The sequence below is a fragment of the Bison bison genome, unplaced genomic scaffold (genome assembly GCF_000754665.1).
Source record: "Bison bison bison isolate TAMUID 2011002044 unplaced genomic scaffold, Bison_UMD1.0 scf7180017853903, whole genome shotgun sequence".
NCBI classification, from domain to species: Eukaryota; Metazoa; Chordata; class Mammalia; order Artiodactyla; family Bovidae; genus Bison; species Bison bison.
The window spans coordinates 232-1,027 of NW_011484476.1; positions in this window are offsets into that span (position 1 = coordinate 232).

Here is a 796-nt window from a genome sequence, read left to right on the forward strand (position 1 = left end):
AAGACATCGAGCTGACAGGGCTGGACTCAGGTAAGCAGAGGAGAGGACCCAGGAACTGTCAGTATTTGAGGTGAGGACCCTCAGGGAGGACTGAGGGGACACTAGACTCCAGAACAGAGGGGATCCGCCAACAGATGTGGTGCGGTCAGCGCAGGCATCAGACTGGATTTAGTATTACATCACTTTGCCTTGGGATACTGAAATAGGGTTGGTTTGGTCTTGGGTGTGCATCCTTCAGTCAGCAGATGGAGGAGTCCCAGGCCTTGACAGACATGAAGGTAAGTAAGGACCTGAAGGAAGACCCTGAGGGACCTTGGGGTGGGATGACCACATGCATCATACATTTCTGACATCCAGGTCTCAGAAAGACCAGGGACCTGGTATACGGGGTGGGGGCTCAGCAGGGCAGAGAAGAGAATCCCATGTCCTGCTGAGAGTCAAGGTGAGGACCCTAAGCAAGGACTGAGAGGACTCTGGGCCCCAAACAGAGGAGACCCCCCAAATTTCTGGCCCTGGGAGGCCTATGTGGGGGGGATAGGCACCTTGGCAGCAAGTCCTGACTTTCACATCTGAGTCTCAGAGAGACCGGGGCCTCAGATGGGCAGAGGGGAGGATCTTAGGTTCTGCTGAGAGTCAAGCTGAAGCCCCCGAGGGAGGACTGAGGGGACCCTGGACCCCAGACAGAGGAGACCTGAGAGAAGCCCATTCCTGTTGTCGGCCCTGGGCAGCCCAGGAGTAGAATGAGCCCACAGACACGGTCTAACTTCCTGACATCCGGGTCTCAGACTGGGGACTT